This window comes from Pinus tabuliformis, chromosome 3_2 (assembly GCF_031772625.1).
Source record: "Pinus tabuliformis cultivar Carrire ecotype Pingquan chromosome 3_2, CPIR1, whole genome shotgun sequence".
NCBI lineage: Eukaryota > Viridiplantae > Streptophyta > Pinopsida > Pinales > Pinaceae > Pinus > Pinus tabuliformis.
Genome location: NC_142302.1, coordinates 197,746,651 through 197,753,118, shown reverse-complemented (window position 1 = coordinate 197,753,118; position 6,468 = coordinate 197,746,651). Strand labels below are relative to the sequence as shown.

Here is a 6,468-nt window from a genome sequence, read left to right as displayed (position 1 = left end):
TTTTGCTACCTTACAATGAATAAAATTGTGTGTGCTTCCTGAATCAATCAACACTATTACCTTTTTCTTCTTGATTTGTCCTTCTATCTTGATGGTTTGAGGAGTGGTAATTCCCGCCAATGCATTACAAGATATGGTCGGATTTATTTGTTCTTCATCTAGGCTTTGTTCATGGAATATATCCTCTTCTTTTGACCTTTCTTGCTCCTTTTCTTCTTCCTCTTCACAATCTATGTAGAATAATTTCTTCTCGGCACACTTATGACCTTTTGTGTATTTGCTATCACAATTGTAACAAAGCCCTTTTGCTCTTTTTTCTTCCAATTGTTGTGGTGTCTGTTAGATTCCGTCTCACGTCAGAGATTGATTCTTCTTCAAAACCCTGTTTTGAAGAAGAAATCATAATGTATTGTTTAAATTATGTAATATGCTCCAGCTCCTCAAAAGGCCGCAGCGACTTCAAAGCTCCTATCTTCACAAGCACAATTCAGAAATATCATTAGCAATCAGAGGCAAAGAGTTATGTGGAGAAAATACCAATTGCAGCAGTATCAATTGCACAAGTTCATGATGGTATTTTGAAAGATGGTACACGGATGGTTATAAAGATGCAACACTTGCAAATAGAGACAATGAGGCGTTATGGTCTTCGTAATCTTGCTTGGATAGTTTATGGAGACAATAAAATGGAACAATGTGGCAATACTAGGGCCACAGTACTCTGTTCTTGCTCATGTCATTTCATATGTAACAAGTGAACTCCACATATCAACTCTGTCATTTGGAGCAATAGACCCAACTCTCGCCTCATATCAATACCCTTATTTTATTTTTATTTTTTCGCATAGCACACAGTGATTTCTATGAAATGGCAGCAGTTGCTGCCATGATTGGCTCTTATGAGTGGAGGAATGTTGTCGCTGTGTATATAGATGATGACTATGGGAGAAATGGAATATCGGCCCTCAGTGATGCACCTAGAGATGTAAGATCTAAAATTTATCGTAAAGAAGCGTTGCCTCTGGAGCCAGTGAAAGTGACATCGGTAGTGTCTTGGTACAGTTAGCATTGATGGAGTCACGAATCTTTGTGGTACATATGAATCCTGATGCAGGTCTGAATCTTTTCTCTAAAGCACTGTACCTTGGAATGTTGAACAGTGGCTATGTTTGGATAGCTACAGATTGGCTGTTTTCTGCTTTGGATTCTAGCATTCTTGATTATGATACCATGAACTCACTCCAAGGAGTCATCAGTTTACGTCGGCATACTCCAGTTTCAGATAAGGAGCATGATTTCACTATTAGATGGAACAATCTACATAAAGCTGGGAGTGTTGATGCTCGCTTAAATGCATTTGGATACTATGCTTACAATGCTGTCTGGGAAATTGCTCACTCTTTACATACTTTCATAAGTGAAGGGGGAATTGTGTCTTTTACAGAGTATCCTCAGGTATCCAGCGCAAGTGGAAACAAAACAGAGCTAGCAAAACTCAAGGCCTTTGACGAAGGTCCAAAACTGCTGAAGATAGTGTCACAAACTAATTTTACAGAATTAACCGGTCCAGTGAGTGTGATAACAGAGGGGACTTAAATGGTTCTAGTTTTGAGATCATCAATATTGTTGGAACAGGGTATCGCAAGGTGGGTTATTGGGTAAATAAATCAGGTCTATCTGTTACGCCTCCAGTAATAAAGGGTTCCAACTCACACGCCATACATAGTGTAGGTCAGAAACTGTATGATGTAATATGGCCGAGTGAAAACAAACTTGTGCCACGAGGATGGGCCCTCCCAAACAATGGTAAAAATCTTGTCATAGGTGTGCCCAGAAAGGTTGGATTTCAAGAGTTTGTGAAAGTAGAAGATAACAACGTGTTCGATGGCTTCTGCATTAATGTATTTATTGCTGCAGTGAGCTTATTATATTATGCTCTTCCCTACACGATTGTAGCTTTTGGAAATGGCCATAAAAATCCCAATTACGACGAGCTTGTGCAACAGGTTGCCTTAAAGAAATTTGATGCAGTAGTTGGGGACATTACGATTGTGACACATCGGTCAATGTTTGTGGACTTCACGCAACCTTACATAGAAGCTGGCCCTGCTGTGGTGGCTCCGCTGTGAGAGAAAAATTCCAGTGACGCTTGGGCTTTTCTGCAACCATTCACGGTAGAGATGTGGTCTATGACTGGTGGATTTTTCCTTGTCATAGCAGCTGTTGTTTGATGTTTCCGTGTTGCTGATATAAAAGCTGCAGTATCATTAAAAAGAAAAACATGGTAATGATTGGGTATTTGGTTTGCCACGGCGGTAATTGGGCTTTGCCTTTATTTTTGATAACGATTTGTAGCGACATATTAGCTCCACCGAAATCGTGTGACTGGCCTCATTACCCCATACAGGATGTTGTTCCATGATTTCCGCCAGCAATTAATCTTTTGGAGATTTTGTGGGACTGCCAGCGATTGTTGTCATTATCAGCTGAATCGGTGGACTACTAGCTTGAAGGTTATGCAACGTGGCAAACCAAACTAAAGTGAAGATTATCCATTACAGCCAGAGAATGCGATTTGATTCCAATCTTGGTCCTATGGAGATCTGCGCTCCAGTTTTGCCTCATAATTAGCCAAATCATCAACAGAATGTTAGTTTAAAGTTTGTTTTATTAAAATCGCCAATGTATTTCCAGAAATTCGGGAGCAGTTGTAATTTCCAGCATATGCAAAGTGGCAGAGAACGAGGAGCGATTGCCTATCCTTGTCTTCAGTCGGGATTGACACCTGTAAATGCTACTTCATCAGTTATCAAGTAGAAAGAGCGCTGATTGTTTTGTTTTAGTTTATTTTGTTAAATAAGGATAAAAACAAATTCCTGGTCTTGGGGTCGACTTGTTTTCCCCCAGCTGTATTTTGTTTCATATTTTTGTGATGTTAGTTAAAACAGCGCCCCTGTTTTGGGCAGCAGTTTTATTTATTGTATTAAAAATGTCATTTGTAAGTAGAATGTGAGAGAGGGGAGTTTTTCTGAGCGCTGGGAGCTGCTGGAGAAGCAGAGAGCTTTGTATTGTACAGTTTTCTGCAGAGAATTTAATGGAATTTCACAGCTCTGTTTGTTGAGATTCATGTGATATGTTGATTTAGCATAAGTTTTTCCCTTTGTCTCATATGTAAACTGTTTTGTTTCATTCACCTCATGATCATATCTATTTGAGCAAATGAAGTGATTAGGTAGGAATTCATAGTATTATATGCTCCTCCTATAAGTTTGTTCAATTCAATGTTTTCTTCTGTTTAAGGAGGATTCGAAGTATTATTTGCCCTCCTTAGCTCCTCACCAGTCTTGCCATCCCATTTGAAACCAGATTTGGTGTTAAATTGCATGCCTACCTTGCCTCAGTTGATAACCTGTGTAGTCATTATATTTCTCTGTTTGAAGCTGTGATTTTGCCCATGCAGCCCAGAAAAGCCCCGTCATTCCATTAAAAAACCCCAAAAATCATTAAATCAAACCCCCTATCAATTTACTAGCCTAAAATCTTTATTCTTAATTGGTCAGCCTAATCCTATTGAAAGATCTACCGAATCTGACCCGAGAGAGCCTTCTCATACCTCGTAGGGCTAGCTACGAGGTGAAATGGTTTGATGTAGCCTTGAGAGTTTGTCTATCTCAGCCTAGGTGAATTCCAAGCGCTAACAGTGTCAACCTTGTAGGTTGTGGAAGACTATGGGCAACAACATTTCCGTCTTTATAGTTGTGAATGGTATGCTTCCTAGTTGCCATAATTTTGCTTTCCATTTTTCTTGCTAACCTGAATGCCTTCTCTAATGAATCAGGTTCCCAAAGGCGCACATCATGTTGGATATTATCCTTTAAAGACCCTATGAACACATCAATCCTATGCTCCTCTGGAATATCTTTTACCCTTATGTTCAATTTTTGGAACTCCTCAATGTGCTCCATTATTGAACCCTTTTGTTTGAGACTTATCAATTGGCTAAAAAAAGTGTTGCTTTTTTTATCCTCATAATGTGCTATCAATTCTTCCGTAAAAATTGCCCAAGTGATAAATTGTTTACGAGAACAAAGCCATTGATACCATACAAACTGATTTGGTTCCAAATATAAAGTTGCCATACGTACCTTTTGTGTGTTTTGCACATTATTGAGATCGAAGAATTGCTCCATCTGTAATATCCATGTGGCGGGATCCTTGCCATCAAACTTCCTCATATCGATTTTTGGAACATGGTGAGTCTTCGATCCAACATTAGAGTCTATGGAATCATGATTAACATTTCTTTTGTTCTCATCATGAGTTTCCTTTACTACCTTTTCACCATTAGTGACCCTTTCTTGTAGCAACTTCTTCAATTCTTCCATGTCTGTCTTCAAATCTATCTTCAGATTTTCCATCGAATCCTCCATCTTAGCTTCCATACCCTTTATCTTAGATTCCACGCCATTTACCTTAGCTTCTGTTAGCTTTTGTGAGCGTGACATTTGTTGCACTTGTTCTTGTAATTTTGATATATCATGTAGCATTTCTTCCTCTTCTTCATAAGTCATGCTAGAGATTTCAGGTTCCTTACTAGGTGTTTGCATTTTCTTTCCTCGGGGCATCAGTTACCGATAATAATGCTTTACTATGCCCTTTGAATTTCGTTAAACCAAGCTTACACAAAAATTTAAAAAAAACTACACACCTTTTTTTCACTTTATAGAAGCCTGATATTGAATCTGATGTATCTCTGTAATCACAGATCATCCAATTCTGAACTTTCTACCTATAGTAGCCTTCTGTGTCCTCTTTCTAATTCCGCAAGTCTAAGCCAAATTGGATTCTCCAAGGAAGAGTTATGTGAAATCTCCCACAGTGACTTGCTTTTAGACTGGCTCAGTAGAGCTAACTTGTACGACGTGCCACGAGTCCCTGTTTCAACCTTTGAATCTGAAACACACATAAAAAAACTACAGTCCGTCCTCTTTCTGTACCTTTTTACAAAATTTCAATCCGATCCTCAGAGAGAGAGTTATGACGATTTTCCCCAGGTCACCTGTTTTGAATGTAATTCAGGAGTCTGCAAAAAGGCCAACTTCCTCAGATCATATCTCTGAAAATATCGCGCGAAAAGCTCTGAAATTTGGACCCAAGGTTCAGCGCCAATTATTCTCAAATGGGTTTTTTTTGCGACTTCTGAAACGTCACAGAAAAAAAGTTATAGCGAAAATTCCACGATGACCTGTTTGGAGCAGCGAAACCCTAGAATCCAAAGCTTTGATACCAAATGTTATGAAACCAGCTCACAAAAAGATAGAAAAGAGAGATCCACGCCTTAGAATTCAGCCTCTTCGAGGGGGAAACCTCCTTTACATTACATAAATGAACAATTCTTGGATGATACAAATGACAAAACCTCCTTTCTATATATAGGAGTCTAAGGAGTCACAATATAATCCAACTGACCTAACAATAATAATATAAAGCCACAAAAATAACAATAGAGGGATTCTATGGGGCACATAAATAACAATATGGGGGTAATAGGGGCACAACAATATAAATAGGGGGTATAACTACAATAGTAATGGGGTAATCACTAGTATTATAGGGACCCAACAGGATGAGTCAGCTTATGATTTGACTAGTGGCTTCTCTTGTCAGTTCTTGCTTCCACTTGGAGACTGAGAGCCTCTTACTTATCCTTGGTCGAACTGAGTGAGGCAAGTGTCATTGGGGAAGATTCTGGAAGCTTCCATTGTCTGTCCACCTCGCAGAATGACACTGCCATTTGTCATTTCCCGCTCAGCGCACCCTGGTAGTACATTTAGGTGCGTTGCAACGCACCTAGCTAGTGTACTTGGGTGCTATGCAACGCAGCTAGCTAGTGGAGCAGCTGAAATGATCCTGATTTGACTGATTCTGAGCAGTTTCTGGTGGAGAACTTCTGGGAGAAGCTGTAATTGGTTGACCTTGTTCCTCTAGGGGTAGGAACAACACTTTTAGGGAGTTAGGATCCCTTGGTTTATGGACATTTCATGCTTAGAGCTGTAAGGCACAAAAATGTCTATAACAGTTGCCCCCTAAAGTATGAGGCCGTTTATCGGGTGAAATGCTTTATTAGGAGGATCCGAAGTTCTTTCAATGCTGGGAGGAGACCTGTAATAAGATACAATACAATACATTATCTTCATACTGTTTTCATGATCTAGCTGAGGTGGGAATTCCCATGCTCAGCTTTATAAATTCATTTTTATGTACACAGGACAGACAATCGTCTGATGGTAGACTGATGATTCTGATGAAGTCATCATCCTTTTGGTAGGATGATTATCTGTGCTGCAATGCTGTACATGTCAATGTCTTTATTTTCCCTGAATCTATATCGCAGCCCGGATGAATGAAACTAGATCCGGGGTCTTTAATCTCGTCCGATCTTCACTCGAAGTACAAGTCGATCCATGT

At 39.5% G+C, this 6,468-nt stretch overlaps 1 pseudogene; it reads left to right on the top strand.

Moving 5' to 3' along the window:
* Nucleotides 1–672: 672 nt before the first annotated feature.
* On the top strand, nucleotides 673–2,231 carry LOC149180444 (glutamate receptor 3.5 pseudogene; annotated as a pseudogene).
* The last annotated feature ends 4,237 nt before the right edge of the window (nucleotides 2,232–6,468 follow it).